The sequence below is a fragment of the Pristiophorus japonicus genome, chromosome 17 (genome assembly GCF_044704955.1).
Source record: "Pristiophorus japonicus isolate sPriJap1 chromosome 17, sPriJap1.hap1, whole genome shotgun sequence".
Classification (NCBI taxonomy): Eukaryota; Metazoa; Chordata; class Chondrichthyes; family Pristiophoridae; genus Pristiophorus; species Pristiophorus japonicus.
This window is the reverse complement of record NC_091993.1, coordinates 95832489-95854386: the sequence shown is the minus strand read 5'-3', so window position 1 is coordinate 95854386 and position 21898 is coordinate 95832489.

The window sequence follows — 21898 nt, the reverse complement described above, 5'->3', positions numbered from 1 at the left end:
TCAGCGCCGGGCACAGGAAGTCCCATCCAGAGTCAGTTACCGCCTGCGCTCGGGTCGCTGGGTAATTTCACCTCCTTAGTTTCTATGTTTATCTGACCATCAATGCAACTCGAAACATAACATTCAGATATGTTTTAATGGAATGTCCTTGCAATCACAGGATTTTTTCAAACACAGTACATATTCTAGTAAAAGAGCACACTTTTGCTGTGTCATTTGAAATGGCTTTTAAAAAATATTGCTTACTCCTCTAATTGCGAGATCTCTTTTGCATTCGTGTAAGAGTCAGTGTCACTTAGATTAGTGTCTTTTTCAATATTGTTGCTTGAGGTGAACTTCCGCAATTGGAAGTTGTTCGAGTTTCAGGACTCAAATGATAAAGATGGATGAGGTGAAGAATGTAAAGGAAAGTCAGTGAAACCATTGAAGGGTTCCAAGAAATGTTTGACTGGAGCCAGACTGAAGTAAGGCCTATCAATGCCAAATGCAACTGCCAATGTCCAGCTCCCCCAATTATGTCTCCTCACCAGAGAATGGAGAGAATCCACAGTTCAGACTGGCCCAGTGTCCTGGCTGATTGAGGATGTGATTAGAAACAGATTACAGGGGAGAACAAAAATCTGAAGCAACATTTTTTTTGTACTTGCAGTAATGAATTACCAGCAATCATCATTCCTAAATCAACATCGTTACACTTTATATGGTTAATGTTACATTTCTGAAATTGGCATAAAGTTCGTGATGTGATTGTTGCCAAGGATGCTCCATAGCTTACAAGGGAACACATTTCTCATCTGTTATCTCTGTTCAGATTTTACTTTTAACTGCTCTTAAAAATCTCCTTAAAAAAATCAGTTGCTATTGTTTAAAGTGCATCTGTAATCTGAAATGTTTACAATTGGGTATGTACAATGTAAGCTAGACTATTATACACCTTCGCAATTTTCTTGTTTCAATAGTTGCAACTGGAAAGAATGTTATTGCTTATTCTACTAATCTGTACTCACATCAAACCTCTGCGTATTAGGACACAAACCAGATGCAAATGTTTTTGCAATGATACTTTCATTCTTTAAGTAGGATTTCCCTGCCAGTTAACTTTGAGGAGTAAACAGCCACAGTCATAGACACTTATATGGAGCTATTAGAGTAAACTTGATGCAAATATATGCTAGTCACAGTTGATTAGTTCAATATACAAATCATACATAATCATAACTCTGAAAATATGAGCAAATTGGGACTCCCAGCTGCTAACTTACGTATTTGCACATTTTGCCCACTTTATGAACTCTATTAATCATGAAGCAAACATCTTCCAAGTGAATGTTGCTTATGTTTGTAATTCAAATGCATCTGTTATATTTGTATCTCATATACAGAGGATCACCCAGATGCAGGTTTTTATTGAGTACATAAATAACTGTAAGTGTAATAATAGATTTTTTAAAGTATTAAATGAGTAAGCATAAATAATGGTTTGTGTTTGTTTAGAAAAATCATCAATGTGACCATAAGGTACTAGAACCAATGTAAAAGTCTTTAATGTCACTAGTATGATGAATAGCCAACCTCATCATTTGGACAAATAGGCAACTATACCTGACTGAAATAAAACATAAATGTTGTTCTTTCAATCTGTTATAAGTATGGTCTATGTTATTACTCTGAAGGACCTGTCAAGACTGAGATAAGTGGAAGCATCTCATAATCTGACATATTTTTGTGTTACATTGGGTGCGTTAAATATCCTAAGATATTCAATAGTTTTACCCATTCTCTACCTATCCATACTCTTTCTCCTCCACACCGTCCTTTATCTCTCTCTACCCATGTCTTCTTCTCACTCATTCTTACTCCTTCTCTCCAGCCATTCTTTTTCTTCTATCCTTCACCCTACCCCATCTCTCTCCCTCTCAACTCCAGTCCTGTACACTCTTCGACCGTTTGCTCTGCCTCAATTACTATTACTTTACTGTCTCGCTCCATCCACTGTTCTTGCATTTAAACCTATCATTTCTCTCTTTCCCTGGTTCTAGAACCTCCCCCCTCCATGTATTCACGTTGTAAAATTAATATTTATCATGGACAAAACAAGAAAATAACCTCAGGCCAGAAATTAATTTGGATCTGAATGAGCAGACAATAACTTGTGGTTAGTGCACCCCATCCACGACCTTTAACATTCACTCCCTCCACCACCGATGTACCATGGCTACAGTGTGTACCATCTACAAGATGCATTGCAGAAACTCACCAAGGCTTCTTCAACAGCACTTCCCAAACCCACGACCTCTACCACCTAGAAGGATAAGAGCAGCAGGCGCATGTGAACACCATCACCTCTAAGCTCCCCTCTAAGTCACACACCATCCTGACTTGGAAGTATATTGCCATTCCTTCATTGTCGCTGGGTCAAAATCCTGAAACTTACTCCCTAGCAGCACTGTGGGAGAACCTTTACCACACAGACTGCAGCAGTTCAAGAAGGCAGCTCACCACCACCTTCTCAAGGGCAATTAGGGATGGGCAATAAATGCTGGCCTTGCCAGCGACACTCACATCCCATGCATGATTAAAAAAACTATAAAATGTGACTCAATTTCTGCAGCAGTTCTTAGTAACAGAACAAACTCATAACAAAACCAATTCCTTGGAAACTGCATTTAATCAAATATTAATTTCTAATTTTAGCCACATGAATAGCATTTTAATAAGAATAGATAGATTAGTTTCTGTTGCTCAAATTTGCAAGTTGATCGGAACGGTGTAAGGAACAATGCTATTCTTGAAAACCACAAATCTTAACTGAAAAATGAATCTGTGCTTCCAAACCAGCACCGATACGCCCGTTCCTCGCGCCTGTGCTGCAATGACAGCTGCCACATCACCTACAGGTTGCGGCATCACAGTTGGATCCACACGGACAATCTGTGAGTCCACCATCGCCTGCACACTGGCAATGATGGGCTCCATGGAGTGCGCAGAGCTGTCGACTATGCGGGAGGCGGACTCCTCCATGCTTCTCACCACTTCCGACAGCCTCTCTGGCACCCTTGCCAGTTCCCCCAACATCTGGGAATGCATGTCCTCTGCAGTCAGAATCAGGGGAAGTCATAACGGGGAACAAAGAAATGGCGGACCAATTGAACAAGTACTTTGGTTCGGTATTCACGAAGGAGGACACGAACAACCTTCCGGTTATAAAAGGGGTCGGGGGGTCTAGTAAGGAGGAGGAACTGAGGGAAATCCTTATTAGCCGGGAAATTGTGTTGGGGAAATTGATGGGATTGAAGGCCGATAAATCCCCAGGGCCTGATGGACTGCATCCCAGAGTACTTAAGGAGGTGGCCTTGGAAATAGTGGATGCGTTGACAGTCATTTTCCAACATTCCATTGACTCTGGATCAGTTCCTATGGAGTGGAGGGTAGCCAATGTAACCCCACTTTTTAAAAAAGGAGGGAGAGAGAAAACAGGGAATTATAGACCGGTCAGCCTGACATCGGTAGTGGGTAAAATGATGGAATCAATTATTAAGGATGTCATAGCAGTGTATTTGGAAAGAGGTGACATGATAGGTCCAAGTCAGCATGGATTTGTGAAAGGGAAATCATGCTTGACAAATCTTCTGGAATTTTTTGAGGATGTTTCCAGTAGAGTGGATAAGGGAGAACCAGTTGATGTGGTATATTTGGACTTTCAGAAGGCGTTCGACAAGGTCCCACACAAGAGATTGATGTGCAAAGTTAGAGCACATGGGATTGGGGGTAGTGTACTGACATGGATTGAGAACTGGTTGTCAGACAGGAAGCAAAGAGTAGGAGTAAATGGGTACTTTTCAGAATGGCAGGCAGTGACTAGTGGGGTACCGCAAGGTTCTGTGCTGGGGCCCCAGCTGTTTACACTGTATATTAATGATTTAGACGAGGGAATTAAATGTAGTATCTCCAAATTTGCGGATGACACTAAGTTGGGTGGCAGTGTGAGCTGCGAGGAGGATGCTGTGAGGCTGCAGAGCGACTTGGATAGGTTAGGTGAGTGGGCAAATGCATGGCAGATGAAGTATAATGTGGATAAATGTGAGGTTATCCACTTTGGTGGTAAAAACAGAGAGACAGACTATTATCTGAATGGTGACAGATTAGGAAAAGGGGAGGTGCAAAGAGACCTGGGTGTCATGGTACATCAGTCATTGAAGGTTGGCATGCAGGTGCAGCAGGCGGTTAAGAAAGCAAATGGCATGTTGGCCTTCATAGCAAGGAGATTTGAGTACAGGGGCAGGGAGGTGTTGCTACAGTTGTACAGGGCCTTGGTGAGGCCACACCTGGAGTATTGTGTACAGTTTTGGTCTCCTAACCTGAGGAAGGACATTCTTGCTATTGAGGGAGTGCAACGAAGGTTCACCAGACTGATTCCCGGGATGGCGGGACTGACCTATCAAGAAAGACTGGATCAACTGGGCTTGTATTCACTGATGTTCAGAAGAATGAGAGGGGACCTCATAGAAACATATAAAATTCTGACAGGGTTAGACAGGTTAGATGCAGGAAGAATGTTCCCAATGTTGGGGAAGTCCAGAACCAGAGGTCACAGTCTAAGGATAAGGGGTAAGCCATTTAGGACCGAGATGCGGAGGAACTTCTTCACCCAGAGAGTGGTGAACATGTGGAATTCTCTACCACAGAAAGTTGTTGAGGCCAATTCACTAAATATATTCAAAAAGGAGTTAGATGAGGTCCTTGCTACTAGGGGGATCAAGGGGTATGGCGAGAAAGCAGGAATGGGGTACTGAAGTTGAATGTTCAGCCATGAACTCATTGAATGGCGGTGCAGGCTAGAAGGGCCGAATGGCCTACTCCTGCACCTATTTTCTATGTTTCTATGTTTCTAAGCTGCTACATCGATGGGCTCGTCTGAGTCCTCCTCAGCAGAACGCTGGTGCAGACTCGAACCCATGAGAGATGGCACCCGAGTTTGCTGAGCACCTTCACCATGCTGCAGCCCTCTATGCCCGCGTGCAATGCCCAGTGCAGACCCCTGTACTATCTGGACTAGATCGGACCGCGCAGTCCCAGTATCTGAGCTGGCGAGTGTGGGTGGAAGCAATGACACGTAGGTGCCAGCAGTGTCCTCCTCTTCCTCATCCTCATCATTGAGATCCCCAAAAGATGGAGTGCGCTCCAGGGTGTCAGCAAGGCTGGAGCCCTCAATGTCCTCTATGCTGTCAATAGGCATATCGGAACTTATGTCCTCAAGGGTGTCATCGAGGCCTGGCACTGGGCTGACAGGTGCTGGCTCTCTCTGTCCCGTGCCTAGGCCTGGCACTTGTCTCACAGGTGCTGGCTCTCTCTGTCCCATGTTCCACTCGGCCTCTCATCTGCAAGCATTAATGGGAGAAGGGCTGCCGTGAGGGCGGGGTAGAGGATTGACACATGGAGGCTGCAACTAGCACACTTTTGGAAGGAAAGGCACAGTAGGCGCTGGCGCAGTCACGGAGAGATAGCATTAGCGGAGGTGCCCACTTACCCATGCTGCCCACATCTGCATCGCCAGTACCGGAGACCGCAGAGGCGGTCTTATCTGCAAGCATAAATGGGAGAAGGGCTGCCGTGAGGGGGAGATGATGGGATTGACACATGGAGGCTGCAACTAGCACACTTTCAGAGGGAAAGGCACAGTGGGCGCTAGAGCATTCACAGAGAGAAAGCATTAGAAGAGGCCCTTCACTTACCTACATCAGCATCGCCAATACTAGTGACCATAGGGAAGGCAGCATATTTCCCGATGAGTGCTTCCACCCTCTCCTCCAAGGGTGTGAGGATTTGGACATCGGTCTCGCCATCACCACTCCTCCTATGCTCCATTCTATAATGAGCAAGTTTGGCCTGCAAAATAAAGAATGGTTGTTGAGTACCCCTGCGATGATGCATCAGAAAGGAGTGCACAAGTGTGTCCCTGACATGCAGCTGTAACTGTGAGATAAGAGGGAGCCTCCTTTGCGCAAACTCACACACATATATATAGAGGCCTCAACAATGAAAGGCTGCTTCAGTGACTATACAGTGAAGGTGGGAAATAAGAGAAGGATGAAGGAGAGGCTTGGAGATGGAAGGTCAGCAGTTGGTGGAATAGGTACCCACTTTCATCAGACGGATGATGTTGTTTAGCCGTTTTCTGCACTGCGTGGTAGTGCAGTTATGAATGGAGGTTACGGAGACCTCCACACCAATCTCCCTCCATGCATTTGTAAAGACCTCGCGAGTGGTTCTCCCCGCGTCTGGGTGAAGGACTCGCCTCCTTCCCTTGACACCCTGCATCAGGGTGTCCAACTCAGTGACCTTCTTAGTCCAGCAGCATCAGCCATCCTTCAACACAACTCCTTCCCTCCTCAGGGCCTTGCTGCAAACACTGGCCTTTAAGAAGGCCAGGGAGCAGCTGGCTGGTTAGCTGCATATGACCAGAAGACTTAATTTCCCCGGGGTTACTCCGCTCCAATCAACCCATCCATACCGCTGCAAACTCCCGATTCCCGCCGGTCATTACCGCCGGAACCCATTAAAAAAAACACGCTGAAAATCGATTAACTGGCTGCCGCAAAAATAGCGGCGGTAATCACACAAAAACTATGGTAGGTGCGGCAGGTTTGTGGCGGCCCTGAATTTCGGCCCCCAGATCTCTAAAATATTCACCCCAAGACTTTACAAATTTAGGATTATACATTGCTAATTCCTACCATTAAAAGTCTCTTAAACGTCGAGATGAAAATATACGGTTACCATTGCGATGTAATAAGATGGTATTTAACAGCAGCACAATCGAAAAGAAAAGTAATTGGGTCAAGCTTGTGAGTTTAAAAATAACAAGTCGTGGGTATAGAGCTGACCTTGGTGAAGGACAGAAAGGACCACATGATCCTTTACTCATGAGGGTTTTTATTATTATCCCAAGATCATAATTCATCCTACAGTCAGCTGTGTTTATAAAAGACATATTTAAAGTGTGAAATGTAGATAACTACAGTACATAGATGGATTAAAGGTAAGGGCCAGTCTCACCGACTTCAATTTAATAAGCCCTAAAAATAAATGTAAACTTGGAGGAAATAATCAAAATGTAATGATAAAAGGAAGTTGGTGTCATCTGGGGCGAGTTTACAGTCTTTCTTCTGCACAAACTCCATTCAATCATTGTACTTTTTGCTGACCTTGCCCTGCCCATTACATTTCCCAATACTTCAATGCATCAGTTATGAGGAGAGGTTGAAAAGTTAGAACTGTTCTTCTTGGAATAGAAAAGGTTAAGAGGTGGCCTAATAAAGGTTTTCAAGGTGATCAGAGATTTTGATGGCGTAGATACAGAAAAATGATTCCCTCTGGTGTGTCGAGGTCATAGATTCAAAATGATTGGCAAAGGAACTGGAGGGGAGTTGAGGAGAAATATTTCACTCAGAGAGTTGTCGGGATCTGGAACGCTCTACCTGAAAAGGTTGGAGAGCCGATTACATAAATAATTTTTAAAAAGAGTTGGATTGGTACCTGAGGATGAGGAACTTACAGGGTTACGGACAAAAAGCGGGAATGTGGGTCTGAGCACGACTGTTCTTTCAAAGAGCCAGAATAGGCACGATGGGCAGCATGGCCTCCTTCTGTGCTGTAAGTTTCTATGATTCTAATGCTCGCAGCATACGGAGGATTCACCAGCAGTTAATAAAACAAACAGTAAATGAAGGGGAACTTCACTTTTGCGATGTTTCATCTTATATCAATAGCAGTTTTTATTAAGTGAAAAAAACAACGTGAATGCAGTTTAAATACTTAATCCATTTTAAAGTACAATAGTGAATGGATTTAACTTGAAATGTTCTTTGTAGATTGGTCAGTCCTTGATGAGTCTTCACATTAAGTACCAAATATTCCTTCCTCCTGTAGTGGAGGACGAAAACCCCCTCATTTTACCCAGAAGGAAAAGGGCTGTGGGATCAGTCTGTGCTGTGAATTGAAACCGATAACAGTTTGACCTTGGCAGAGCAGTGATTGGACGGGGGAGGACACCGGGGGGGGGGGACCAATGGTGAGACAGAGTCAGCCCGAAGCATGGGGCTTTCAAGCCAATGGGAGAGCACTTGCTCGAAAACTGGGACTGACTCACAGCCATTATCGGACTATTGTCTTCCCCATGTTTACACTATGGAAGGAAATGGGTACAGGAGGCCAACCCAATTAACACCTACTCAAACATTGAGTAGGTTAGGAAAACTGAATTGAAGGATAATTATGCAGACATTTCGAAACCAGGGAACCCAAAACAACTCAAGGGCCTATACAATGGCTACAGGAAGCCAATGCAAGCAACACCCACTCAAACTTTGAGTAGGTTAACATCAGTGGAAAAAACCCGCAATAATCTAAAACTGCTGCATTTTTCAAAATCACAAAATCCACCAATGAGAAGAATCGACTTCAGCAGGAGAGGCGGACTGGATAAACTGGCTATAAAAAAAAAAGAGTTTCTGACGTAGGGGTGGGTGGGGGGGGGGGGGGGGGGCGCGGTGGGGGGGGTGATTTTCCCTGCCCTCATCATCCAACAACCACAACCAGCAAGATTCTCGACACTGAAGGAAAACCAGTGTCTGAAGACACCGAAGATAGAAGAAACAAAGCACCAGACTGCAGAAGGCACAGTAGTGAGCATAACCTCTGGTCCCCGGAACTCCCAACTCAGTTAGGCCAGGAAAGGTGGGAGGTTGGGCATTGTACTGCTAAACTTGTGTAATGATTTTCGTTGTGTCCGTTTAGTGGGATTTAGGGGATTGTTTTGTTGGTGTATTGCTCTTTGTTGAGTTACACCTTGTCAAATAAATTGGAAGCCTAAAGTTCCTCTTGGAATCACCTTGTCTCAGTTCTATTGTATTACATCTCCTGATCGTGAGTCTTATGTCAGAACAGTGTAAGGGAAGCTAGGAGCGCCTCAAAAACGCTCAACTGTGTGTCACAGGCTAGGGAAGAAGGGGTTAGGAGTGTTTGACACTCACAGGTGCCTCACAGGCTAGGCATAAGCTGTGGGGACGCACGAGTCTCAAAACCCCCTTCTTAAGCTGTGGACACAGTCTCTCCAGGGGTGCTCTTGCAGCACTCAGGGTACCTCACAGGCCAGGCATAAGCTGTGAGGGCAGAAGCCCAGAGAGAGACACCCAAGGCACAACAACACTCCCTGAGAAAACCCCTTACAGACATGGCGACCACGAAGGGACATAAGCAAACAGGAGATGTTAATATAACAGATGAGGGGATAAGAGAGGAAACTAAAATGGAGGAGAGAATTTCCTCATACATTTTTAGCAAGGTGAACCTCACCAAACCTTGGGTACAAGCCCTCACTCGGGCAGAGCGCCCCGTGGATGCTGCTGCTCAGTGGACAGCAGGGAAGGACCACAACCACAGGGTGGAAAAGGCCATCTGGCTTATCTGTCTCACCCGCCAAGTCCGAAAGCTCGACCAGCGGGTGAAGGATTTGGAACAGAGTCTTCAGAAATCAGATTAGCTCTCTGCTATCCGGGCTGTGGTTGGGACAACCTGCTGGCCGAATTAGCTGAGGAGCAGCAAAGGAACCGGCAGTTGGAGGAGACCTTCCGAAATAGCCGGGACTATCTTCAGTGTCAGGTCACTGAGGCCAAGGGTAGTGAGGGGTCCCTCCAGGAACAGAACTCTCGGTACACCCAGAAAATTTGGGAACTAGAGAATAAATTAAAAGATGTACAGGCAGCCTATAAAGTGGCCAATAGCAGTGAGTTTGCAGATCACCGTCCCTGCCAGGAGAGGATTAAAACTCTCACCCACGCTCTATCCCAGGCAAAGGGGATGGTCGCCCTGATAGGACCCGGAGGGTCCACAGGGGACAAAGGAGAGTATTGGGGGGTAGAGGAGAATCCAAAGGCAAGAGACGCCCGACCACCTCCGGTGGTTTGTCCGGTGGGGTACCAGGGCTGGGGGCAGGACCAATGTGTCCCGTTTGGCAGCAGGGATGTGAGGCTCCAGCCGAGGGTCAGTTAAGGACTGGATCAGGCGACCAGGCACTGTCTGCTGCACCGGGTATGGTGGGACAACCGGAGGTAGAAGTACCAGCGCAGAAAGATCCTGAACAAGGGCGGATATGCCCGGTCAGGCAGCGCAAGTACGGTCCTCCGCAGGCAGGTGGCCAAGGTCGGGGAGCGCTGGAGAGCGACTTTATTATTCCCCATGGAGTTCAATCGCTCAGGGCCATGGTGGCCCATTTGGCCAAACTCACTCGCAGTGGGGACCCATCTAACCACTTCATGGAGGTGATGCAGGCAGGGGAAATTAATGGGTGCGACGAGGAAGAGACAGCCAAGCTGCTGCTCTTCTCTCTGGACAGCAAATTGTACCAGGCCCTACCGGCAGAATGCCGGAGGGGACAGCGTACATTTACTGAGGTCCAGAGGGCTGACCTTGAGGCTATGGGCTTCGATGACAGCAGTCCTTTCGAACGGGTCAAAAGGACAAGGCAGCTCGCAGGGGAAACCCCGCAGGCGTTTGCGGACAGGCTGTGGGTGGTATACCACGCAGCCTGTGGGGAGCTCCTCGACCGGGCGAATCTTTCCGCGGTACAGACTGGCCCTGGCTGAGGATGCTGGTGGCAAACTGCTTGCCCCGGCTCAAGGCCAGGGCAGAACTGTGGTTCGATTCCCGGGACCCCAACCTCACCGAGGAAGCAGTGGTCAGGCAACTGGCACTGGTCCAACGGAATGGAGGAGGGGAGGAGGAGAAAACCTCCAAATATCGGGGAAATGCAGTAAAACCCAACTCGATTCCCAAAAGGGAATGGCACCAGGAAGGTGGCCGCTCGATTGATAAGGAGGGAGTGTGCTACGGGTGCGGGAAAGCGGGCATTTTAAAAGGGATTGCAGGAGTCCAATAAAGAGATATGGGGGGAGAAGTTCTTTAGGAGCCGCCCAGAGTGGGGGAAGTGGAGGGAGCTCCTCACCATCCCTTGACCAGATAGTAGCTGCAGTGAGGACAGCGCTGGAGGGGACTGGGAAGGTAGCCACGGCAACAGGCAGGGAAGCACCAGCAACCCTGCCAGTACAGAGGCCGTGACTAGCCCAGACCCAGCCTGCATACCTGTGTCCACTAGAATACGATCCCTGGGGACGACCCTGGGTCAAGATGGAGGTTGAGGGTGTATTGGGTACTTACCTTTTGGACACTGGTGCTTCCAGCACGATAGTCCATTCGGAGGACCCTGCAACCTCACCTCTATCAAACGGGGTGCCGTATCAACTAGTTGGGTTCACAGGTAATGAGAAGGCTGGGTTTTTCTCAGTCCCGCTCGCAGTTCGTTTAGGAGCACTCCAAACACAATGGAAGTGCGTCCTGATGAACTGGGAGCAGGTGGGAAAAGGGATCTTGGGGGCTGATTTCATCATCGCTCGCCAGATCCTAGTAGACATAGAAACATAGAAACATAGAAACATAGAAAATAGGTGCAGGAGTAGGCCATTCGGCCCTTCTAGCCTGCACTGCCATTCAATGAGTTCATGGCTGAACATGCAACTTCAGTACCCCATTCCTGCTTTCTCACCATACCCCTTGATTCCCCGAGTAGTAAGGACTTCATCTAACTCCTTTTTGAATATATTTAGTGAATTGGCCTCAACAACTTTCTGTGATAGAGAATTCCACAGGTTCACCACTCTCTGGGTGAAGAAATTCCTCCTCATCTCGGTCCTAAATGGCTTCCCCCTTATCCTTAGACTGTGTCCTCTGGTTCTGGACTTCCCCAACATTGGGAACATTCTTCCTGCATCTAACCTGTCTAACCCCGTCAGAATTTTAAACGTTTCTATGAGGTCCCCTCTCATTCTTCTGAACTCCAGTGAATACAAGCCCAGTTGATCCAGTCTTTCTTGATAGGTCAGTCCCGCCATCCCGGGAATCAGTCTGGTGAACCTTCGCTGCACTCCCTCAATAGCAAGAATGTCCTTCCTCAGGTTAGGAGACCAAAACTGTACACAATATTCCAGGTGTGGCCTCACCAAGGCCCTGTACAATTGTAGCAACACCTCCCTGCCCCTGTACTCAAATCTCCTCGCTATGAAGGCCAACATGCCATTTGCTTTCTTAACCGCCTGCTGTACCTGCATGCCAACCTTCAATGACTGATGTACCATGACACCCAGGTCTCTTTGCACCTGCCCTTTTCCTAATCTGTCACCATTCAGATAATAGTCTGTCTCTCTGTTTTTACCACCAAAGTGGATAACCTCACATTTATCCACATTATACTTCATCTGCCATGCATTTGCCCACTCACCTAACCTATCCAAGTCGCTCTGCAGCCTCATAGCATCCTCCTCGCAGCTCACACTGCCACCCAACTTAGTGTCATCCACAAATTTGGAGATACTACATTTAATCCCCTCGTCTAAATCATTAATGTGCAGTGTAAACAGCTGGGGCCCCAGCACAGAACCTTGCGGTACCCCACTAGTCACTGCCTGCCATTCTGAAAAGTCCCCATTTACTCCTACTCTTTGCTTCCTGTCTGACTTGAGGAATCACTGTCTATGGGGCACAGTGGGCACGGGGGCAGAGGGAGAAGTCATGGTTATTGATAAGAAACAGGGAAAAGGGACTCTGTGTACAATGAAGCCAAAAGGGGGTTACAACCTGGAGGTTCTGGTCGGTAACACCCCGGCCGAGTACCGGGCCTATGTGCAAGCAAATCTTGCAGCATTTGCCACCCATAAACACGATTGTGGGAGAGTCACAGGAGTGGAGGTTAGAATAGATGGGGATCCCATGTCCCGCCCGCAAAAGCAGTATGGCTTTCCCCGAGAGGCAGAAGCAGGCTTGGAGACATCTTTAAGCTCGCTTGTCGAGCAGGGTGTTTTGAGACTCATAGCCACCCATGTCAACTCCCCGCTTTGGCCGGTTAGGAAACCGGATAATTCTTGGAGGGCTATGGTGGATTATAGGGTGCTCAATAAAAACATCCCAGCTTGTGCTCCCACAGTAGCGGCGGTTGCGAAACTGATAGGGGAAATCCCTGCATCCGCAACCACGTTCACAGTGTTGGACATATCCAACGGGTTCTGGTCTATCCCTGTACGGAGGGAAGACCAGTACAAGTTTGCCTTCACCTTCCGGGAACAGCAGTATACATGGAGCTGCCTCCCACAGGGCTTTCATAATAGTCCCAGCATCTTTCACCAATGCATGGTGAACTGCTTAAAAGGCTTCAGCCAGCCACACCAGCTGGTCCAGTATGTGGACGACCTGTTGTTGTTCACAGACAGCAGTGAGGAACACGGTCCACTGCTGGCCGAACTGCTGGTCTTACTGAAGGAAGGGGGTTTTAAAGTTAACCCCAAGAAAGCCCAGATAGGTCTAGGAGAGGTAAAATTCCTGGGCCTGACGATAAGGGCAGGAGAAAGGGCCATTGATGAGGCTAGAAGAAAGGCAGTGCAGGAACTCCCTGTCCCTAGGGATGTGTCGGGGGTAAGGTCTTTCTTGGGAATCACTGGCTACTGTAGGGACTTCATCGAGGACTATGCAGCCACTGCCGCCCCTCTGCTCAGACTCCTACATAAGGGGGTCGAGTGGGAATGGGACGAGGGCTGTGAGGCAGCATTTGTCCGTCTTAAGAGAGACCTGCAGGTAGCACCAGCCCTAGGGGCAATTGATGGGGGGGAGGAATTCTTCCTGGAGGTGGCAGCCAGTGGCGACAGCTTAAGTGCAGTGTTGCTCCAGGAGCGAAACGGTCAGCTGAGACCAGTGGTGTACTCCTCCAGGGTCCTCACGGAGGTAGAAAAGGGATACTCCAATTGTGAGAGGCACTTGCTTGCCACCCACTTGGCAGTAAAGAGAGCTCAGGTCTTTACCGGAATATCCCCCATTACACTCCTCACCCATCATACCCCGACGCAGATGCTTTTGGACGAGAGGATTAAGGACGGGACAGTGAGCAGTGCTAGAATCACTCGCTGGACCCTCCTGCTCTCCCAAATGACTTTAAAGGTCAAGGGCCTCTGCGAGCCCAGGCTCGCAGCAAATTTAATCTATCCAGGGCGGCCGCATAGATGCTCTGTGGAGGGGGTATGGGACATCAACTTTGGATTTCGGGCAGGGATACACCTCACAGGCCGCGAGATCTATGTTGATGGCTCCAGTTCAGTGTCCGCGGGTACAAGACTCACGGGCTGCGGAGTTTGGGATCCCAAGGCAGGGATTGCCTTGGCTCTTAAACTCCCATGCACCCTGAGCGCCCAGCAGGCGGAACTCTTGGCGGTGATGTATGTGGTCACACACCCCGAGGAATTCCCTACCCCATACACGATTTGCTCGGACAGCATGTTCACTTGCAATTCGTGTACAGAGTATCTGCCGATTTGGTCACGCCCGGGGGTACACCTCTGCGGATGGGAAGCCCCTTGTGACCAAACCCCTGCTAGGAAAGATTGTGGCTGCAGTGGGAGAAACCGGGGATGTATATATCCATAAGGTAAAGGCCCACTCCAAAACTGAGCCACGGGGGGAAGGTAACCAGCAGGCAGACCTGCTGGCAAGGGAAGGTGCTCGTACAGGTCGCCCATGGGACCCATACGAGACAGGCAGGATAGCAGCAGCAAGAAGCAAGCCAGGGACACAAGGGAGCGTAGGGGCGGCTCCGGCTCCGGACCTTAAAGTAGTCCAGATGCAGGATCCGATCCTGAAACCTGCCTTGGCTGCTATCAAAAAGGGGGAAAAGGCGGAGGGCCCATACAGTGCTGCAGATATGGCTGTGCGGGAAGGCATGTTGTTTAAAGGGGACAAATGGGTAGTGCCGCCACAACACCGGAGAGAATTCCTTCAGCTGGCCCATGAGGGTCCAGGTGCGGGACACCCTGGGCCGGAATCCACCTGGCAACGGGTAGAAAAGGCAGGGTGGTGTCCAGACCTCTGGGAAGACGTCTGCGACTTCTGTGCAGGCTGTCTGGTTTGCGCTGCAAACAACCCAGCCCCTCAGAAAAGGAAGGTGTCTATGGGACACGTCAGGCGGGTAGAGGGACCATGGCAGTCGATCCAGATCGACTACATCGGACCCCTGCCGGCCGCCCAGGGAGGTTATAAATACTGCCTCGTCCTGGTGGATGTGTTTTCCAAGTGGGTGGAAGCCTTCCCTTGCCAAACAGCTACCGCGATGGGGACTGCAAAAATCCTGGTGAGGGAGGTGTTCTCTCAGTGGAGTCTACCTCAAATCGTGGAGTCCGACCGCGGAAGCCACTTCACCGGCCAGGTGATGCAGGCCACCCTAAAGGTGCTGGGGATAAGAGCCAAATGGCATGTCGCCTACAACCCTCAGTCCTCAGGCCCCGAAGAACGCCTGAACCGGACCCTAAAGGAAAGGCTGCGCAAGGAGACAGGAGACTCACCGAACAAGTGGGTGGAGGTCTTACCGTTGGTCCTCATGGGAATCCGGGCCAGTCAGTCAAAGAGCACAGGGTACTCACCCCATGAGCTGATGACGGGCCGGATCATGAGGACCCCAGTGCATGGGTTGGCGCCGGTTCTCACCAAAGGGCAGCTTCGAGAGGTGAACCGGGACCGCTTCGTCAGGAATCTGTTTGAACACCTTCAACAGATTCACTGGCAGGCGGCCAACAACATGGGTAAACAGCACCGTGCCAATCGGCTGCTGCTGGAACCCTGCAGTCACCATGATTGGGAGGTGGGCGACCAGGTGATGGTGAGAAGCTTCGCCCGGGTCGGGGTATTTGAACCACTGTATATGGGACCATACAGCATAGTCGACAAGGCTAGCCCTATGGTCTATGCGGTTCAATTGCCTCGCCGGGTGAAGTGGTATCACATTAATCAGTGTAAATTGTTTGACCCCAAAAGAGGTAAAAAACAGAGGGGACGAGCAAGGGAAGGGAATCAGGCACTGGGGGAAGAACAGGCCCCGGTGGATTTGGAGGCTCCGGAGGAGGCAGCGGGCCCCGAAACTCTACAGCCGGGGCTGGTTCACTGCTCTTGTAAGGCTATCCCACCACTGGGTAGAGGTTCCCAGCCCACTAACAGAAGTAGGGAGAAAGGCTCTACCATTAGCAAGGTTCAAGGGGAAGCTGAACCTCCCATGGTGGATCAGCTGGGGCTAGCCCAAGAGGTGGAGGAGATAGCATTGCAGCCCATAATGTGGGACTCTGCACCGACTGTAAGGAGGAGTAACAGAGTGCCACAGCCCAGGGCGCCGTGGTCCCCTGTTTACTTAGCTTCCTGCCCCAGACCGAGAAGGCGAAAGACAACAGGGAGGGTGCTCTGTTGCGCTAGCAAGGGTCTCCCACCGATTATCCGGGGCTCGGGAGGGCCTTGGAGGGCAGCACAAGACTCATTAAGGGGGACTATACGAGCCCCTCAGCGGAGGGCATCCTGGTTCCCAGGGTACGGTCAGCCGAGTAGTCGACGACGCCTGTACAGTGGCAGGATATAGCCTGGCCACCTGGGGACGGGTGGCGGTGTATATATTTTCCCTTCCTGTTTTGTTACTTTGTGTTGTGTGTATATGTGTTTAGGTAAGCTAGTGACGGTTGGGTACAGCATTTTTGTGTTTGGAACATGTTAAGTGGGCCGAGCCTGGAGAGGTCTCTCAAGGCAAGGCCATGTTCTTCTTGCCTTTCAGATGTCAACACCTCCCTACTGGACGTTAGTGATGCTGGTATCGCTAAGGATCTGCACCGGGCATCGAGGGGACACCGAGGACTCCCTAGTTTTCGGATGCTCCGGGGGCAGAGCGCCGACAGTGACCACAGGAGAAGGGACTCCGGCGGCGGATGGCCGGGTCACCTACTCCCACGAGGGGAGATGGCCTGGGTGGTTGGGATCGAACTCCACCAAGTACTCCAACCATAAGGACTTTACCTACGGAGAGGCCTCCATCCCCTGCCCGGAGATCACTGTGGCCACTTCCAGAGTGAGAGTGACAGAAGGTAGGAAGGTATGCCTAACTTGCCAAGGGGACATACCTCTGGGACGGTGGTGGTGGCTCAGAAAGCTCAAGAGGGACGTGGGAGACCGACACTCGGACTGGGAACGTCTGGATAATGATACCTACCGAACCATCAGTGGGTCATCTGGCGGGGTCACGGTCTGCTGGGAGAAATGGTGGGCGTACGACCAAGGAATTTATTTGTGTATGTGGGGATCCATTCGCGTGTGTTCAGAGGGGGGTCTCCATTGCTTTTTATAGGTGGTGGCAGGATGTCGGGGATGGGGTGGTATGGGATCGCAGCGGGGAGGCGTGTGTGACCCCCAATCCCCGGGTACCAGTAAACGCCACCGAGCTTGTAGTTCGGGAAAGAAAACCCCCACCCACGGCCAAGCCCACCATCCCACACGAGTGCCTGACAACAACCAGGGGGCCGGGGAATGGTTTAGTGTTGGTCCCTATCGAGAAACTACTTTATCAGGGGGTACACTACGCGGTGGCATCAGTGGTGCTAAATCTGACAGAAGTCCGCCTACCTACATGGTGTCCCCGGGAAACCGAGCTGTTATACCAGGCTCTGCTGCGGGAGATGTTCCGGAAGTTCTATGAACTGGATTTCGGGGATGTCAAAGTGACAGACTTGTATAAACAGTGGGATAGGGCCGAACCGGGCAGGCAGAGGCGTGGCACTTTAAATGACATTTTTACGGGGTTTAACACCGGGGCGTCCGCCATAAACAGTTTGGATAACATGCAGCTGGCCCTCCAGATAAATGGGCTAAAGAATCAGCTGCGCAAAATCCTGGGGGACGAGAATACCGTAGTGGGATCCGCGCTCCACGAAGAGGTGGCAATGACAGTTCACTTAAAGGAGATTATCTCTCAATTGGAGGCACAGGCCAGGGCTGTAATCGCCTTGATTCGGGAGGATAGAAACGCCTCCGATCAAGCCGCCCAAAATGAGGTGTGCGTACTCTATGGGGCCTGGTTGCTGGGAGAGGGACGGAGTAACCTCGAGGATCTGAGACAGGGACAGGTCCCCTCCTGGATCAGCAACCAGCACTTAGCAGCACTGCACCCTTATGATAATGTTTTGAGTCCTTGCCAACTTCGTGTAGCGTCAGAAGCCTACCCGGTACCGGTGGACTGGAAAGTCAAACCATACCATCATGGGTGTGGTGGTCAGGATGCTCGTGATGGGGGTGTCCCCACGACCAGCACCCCTGTACCGAGTGGAGAATGTGGGAGTCATTCGTGGAGGGGTGCATATTCGATTCCAAGAGGTCCCACCTTATGTCACAATGTGGGAGCACACTGTGACAGGTACAGACCTCTCGGATTGTCGGAGCCGGGGAGCACAGGTAATCCTGTGCCCGCAGCACTTGAACGCTTTTGCAAGGCCACAATGCGGGCTCAGCACTGCTGGGGCAGAGCCCATCAATTGCACAATGGAGGTAATGGCCCCTAACCACATGCCTCCACAGGTAGCATATATAGGCGGTGGGACATATTGTGTCACCACAAGTGCCCAACGGTATGAACACGGACCGGGAAGGTGGTGTCCAATACCGTACAGCAGCTTTTGCTTTAAACCCAGGGCACAGGTTCAAGTGGCACACAGCAGAATCACACCCATCCCTGAACCTTCCACGATTCACCTCACGGTACAAAACAGCCTCAGCCATCTACAACAATATGTCACCCAGTTTGGCTATCCCATTGCCCCACTACCTGAGAAACTTACAGCCCTCCTCCAGGCAGTGGATTTGTCTCAAAAACATTTTTACACCATGGAGCAGAAAACTGAAATTCTAGCAGGGGAGGTTGCCCAGATTAAACCCCCAGCATGGTGGGATTTGGGAATACGGGCAGACATATCTGCATGGATCCGGGTGGGATCGCATGTTTTAGTAATCGGCCAACTCCTGATTGTAGTTTATCTGCTAGCTACAAGCTGTAAGCTCAGGAGAAAAAGAAAAAGAACGCAGTTCCTCAGGCTGCTACACAGCCAGGAGAGCCATTGCTAAACACTCAAGGTGTGTAAACAAAGCTTGACCGCGACACTTAGGCGGTTTTGTTATTTCCAGGGATGACTGCGTTTTCATACATGGCTCCTGGGGAGTTTGCAGGGCAGGTTTCTTTGTTTTACGGTTGAGACTGAAATGAGACTCAATGTACAATTACTGCTGTAACATTAAGTACATATATGTATGTTGCTGTCGTATATTGTAACCTGTTGGATTTCTGTGTTTTGTACCGCGTTAAAAGGAATTACGATATATATCGACGGGATCAGTCTAGAGTTAAACTGGGGAAAGTTGGGCAATTTGGGAGACCTAGGGTTTTCTCACCACCCTGAACTTTGACACACTCGAGTGGTGTCTGACTGTGTCAGATGGGGGATTATGTAGGGGAGGACGAAAAGCCCCTCATTTTACCCAGAAGGAAAAGGGCTGTGGGATCAGTCTGTGCTGTGAATTGAAACCGATAACAGTTTGACCTTGGCAGAGCAGTGATTGGACGGGGGAGGACACCAGGGGGGGCGACCAATGGTGAGACAGAGTCAGCCCGAAGCATGGGGCTTTCAAGCCAATGGGAGAGCACTTGCTCGAAAACTGGGACTGACTCACAGCCATTATCGGACTATTGTCTTCCCCATGTTTACATTTTGGAAGGAAATGGCTACAGGAGGCCAACCCAACTAACACCTACTCAAACCTTGAGTAGGTTCGGAAAACTGAATTGAAGGATAATTATGCAGACATTTCGAAACCAGGGAACCCAAAACAACCCAAGGGCATACACAATGGCTACAGGAGGCCAACGCAATCAACACCCATTCAAACCTTGAGTAGGTTAACATCAGTGGAAAAAAACCGCAATAATCTAAAACTGCTGCATTTTTCAAAATCACAAAGTCCACCAATGAGAAGAATCGACTTCAGCAGGAGAGGCGGACTGGATAATCTGGCTATAAAAAAAAAGGGTTTCTGACATAGGGGGGGGGAGGGGGGGCGGTGATTTTCCCTGCCCTCGTCATCCAACAACCACAACCAGCAAGATTCTCGACACTGAAGGAAAACCAGTGTCTGAAGACACCGAAGATAGAAGAAACAAACCACCAGACTGCAGAAGGCACAGTAGTGAGCATAACCTCTGGTCCCCGGAACTCCCAACTCAGTTAGGCCAGGAAAGGTGGGAGGTTGGGCATTGTACTGCTAAACTTGTGTAAAGATTTTCGTTGTGTCCGTTTAGTGGGATTTAGAGGGATTGTTTTGTTGGTGTATTGCTGTTTGTTGAGATACACCTTGTCAAATAAATTGGAAGCCTAAAGTTCCTCTTGGAATCACCTTGTCTCAGTTCTATTGTATTACATCTCCTGATCGTGAGTCTTATGTCAGAACAGTGTAAGGGAAGCTAGGAGCGCCTCGAAAACGCTCAACTGTGTGTCACAGACTAGGGAAGAAGGGGTTAGGAGTGTTTGACACTCACAGGTGCCTCACAGGCTAGGCATAAGCTGTGGGGACGCACGAGTCTCAAAACTCCCTTCATAAGCTGTGGACACAGTCTCTCCAGGGGTGCTCTTGCAGCACTCAGGGTACCTCACAGGCCAGGCATAAGCTGTGAGGGCAGAAGCCCAGAGAGAGACACCCAAGGCACAACAACACTCCCTGAGAAAAACCCTTACACTCCGATGGTCCTCATTTATGTAAGATAAAGTCTTACCCCCGAGATATGGGGTTTCCTGGTTTTTCTTATCAAAACCCTTCATAAATTTTGAACATTTCTATTACATCTCCTCTTAAATCATGATCGAATGAAAAATAGTGGTATGATAAATTGATTTCTGAAGCTGGAGTTGAGTAGGGATAATCGAGGACAAGCTCAATATTGTATCTAGCTTATTGGATAGTCAACCAAAGCGTGGTTATTATTGGTGGTGAATATAAAGAGTAAAAAGTACGGTCATCTTTCACCTTTATTACAAAAAATAAAAACAAAATGACACTTTGTTTGGCTCATTTCAAAGTTGATTAATTCTAGACCGAGCGTGGTAAATAATGTGGGTTGGATTGCATTGTAACAAGGTAACTGGTTTAAGAGGTTTTTCCCATGAATGAAACAAGCTCAGTAATTCATTCACTGGTCCAATATAGAAAATAGGAGCAGTAGTCGGCCATTCGGCCCTTCGAGTCTGCACCACCATTCAATATGATCATGGCAGAACCTCTATCTCAACACCATATTCCTGCTTTTTCCCCATATCCATTGATGTCTTTTATTTCGAGAAATCTATCTATCTCCCTCTTAAATATATTCAGTGACTTGGCCTCCACAGCCTTCTGTGGTAGAGAATTCCACGGGTTCATCACCCTCTGAGTGAAAAAATTTCTCCTCATCTCGGTCCTAAATTTCCTACCCCGTATCCTGAGACTGTGACCCCTTGTTCTAGACTTCCCAGCCAGGGGAAACCCAGTCAGAATTTTATATGTTTCAATGAGATCCCCTCTCATTCATCTAAACTCCAGTGAATACAGGCCTAGTCGACCCAATCTCTCTTCATACGACAGTCCTGCCATCCCAGGAATCAGTCTGGTGAACATTCGCTGCACTCCCTCTATGGCAAGTATAGCCTTTCTTAGGTAAGGAGACCAAAACTGCACACAATACTCCAGGTGCAGTCTCACCAAGGCCCTGTATAACTGTAGTAAGACATCCTTGCTCCTGTATGCAAATCCTCTTGCAATGAAGGCCAACATACCATTTGCCTTCCTAACTGTTTGCTGCACATGCATGTTTGCTTTCAATGACTGGTGTACAAGGAAACCCAGGTCCCTCTGTACATCGACACTTCCCAAGTCATCACCATTTAAATAATACTTCGTCCTTATGTTTTTCCTACCAAAGTGGATA